Raw genomic sequence first — 1549 nt, 5'->3', positions numbered from 1 at the left:
CACTCCTCCCACCTATGCTTTAACCTATCAGGGCAAGCAGCTTCTTTATTTAATTAACCAATGACCTTCCTCCATCACCAATGAACTATTATTCATACAATTTCTGAAAACATACATCATTTTTTTTCACATTTTAGGTTTATTCTCTTTAGTACTTTTTCACAGCAATGAAAGTCTGTGCAATGTATTTATCTTTAGAGGCTAATAAAATCATAGGCATGAAACACAAAAATTTTTGCTGATAATTATATTTTGAAAATCTCAAAATTGCATTTAATTTTAGTAAATTCTTCTAACAAGCTCTAGTGTCTGAATGAAGAAACTAAAATCTCAGAGTCCGAGCATTTCTGAAAGTGGTTGACAACATCAATCATATATAGCTATGAGCTGATATTTCCAATCAGTGCTCCAAAATGAAGAAACCATATCCATATTTGAAATATTTGCCAATTTGAATATTCAAGAACATGTGGTATTTTATTGATACATATATTTAAGTGCAATGACTTTTCTGTAGCTTTTTCTTTAATTCTTTGGAGGGCCCACTCCCAGAAAATAACACAGAGAACTAACTATTCTTTCTTATGAATGTCCAACCTTAACTTAGCCTGTTTCTAAGCAGCTTTTCTTAAATTATCCAATTTATCCTTTGCCTTTGGGCTTTTATATTTTTTCTATTCTACATACCTTTCTTTACCTCTTACTCCGTGGCTTTCTGTACAGTTGGGTGCCTGGCCCCTGATGTTCTCCTCTTGTTTTCCTTTTCTCACTCTTCCATTTTCTCTTTCCCGATTTCTCCTCCTACTTATTCTCTCTGCTCCAAGCCCCACATATCCTCTCTCCTGCCATGCTATTGGCCATTCAGCTCCTTAATAGATCAATCAATTTTTGCAGACAGGAAGAGTAACACAGCTTCACAGTTAAACAAATACAACATAAATTAATGCAAAAACATCCTTGCATCATTAAACAAATTTTCCACAGAATAAAGAAATATAGCACATCTTCAACCAATGTTCCATATTTTCAATGTGAAAAATTACATTTCCTTATCATAAGTTAGTACTAATGAATTTCTATAAAGTGATAATTTGCACCAAGTACCTATAGTTTGCCAGATTAGTTAAATATAAAAATTAGTGAAATCATTTATTTAGATCAGAAAAATATCATAATCAAAAAGAATAATAAAGTTTGTATTTAGCTACTTAGCTCAAGCAATCAATATTCATGCCAAAGCATGCATTCAAATGTTAGTAGACTGAAGATAAAACAGTCAAAGTAAGTTGCCAAGAAAAAAGTCAGAGAGAAAGTTAATTTTTCTTGCAGAGGAATCATACAGTATGAAGTGCATAAGGAAAACATATTAAACATGACACTCCTTTGACTCCCTTACTTTGGCACCCTAGTGGAAAACATACTTATTTTATGTAGAAATATGTAAATATTATGTAAATTTGCTTATGTATCACGTAAGTATTAAAGATTACATTGCATATTGTAGTGTAAATTGTTATGAATTGGATGTATTTTATTCTTTGAATTTTTT

This window comes from Microtus ochrogaster, chromosome 24 (genome assembly GCF_000317375.1).
Source record: "Microtus ochrogaster isolate Prairie Vole_2 chromosome 24, MicOch1.0, whole genome shotgun sequence".
In the NCBI taxonomy this organism is placed as follows: domain Eukaryota; kingdom Metazoa; phylum Chordata; class Mammalia; order Rodentia; family Cricetidae; genus Microtus; species Microtus ochrogaster.
The sequence above is the reverse complement of the archived record's forward strand: the minus strand, read 5'-3'. Positions refer to the sequence as shown.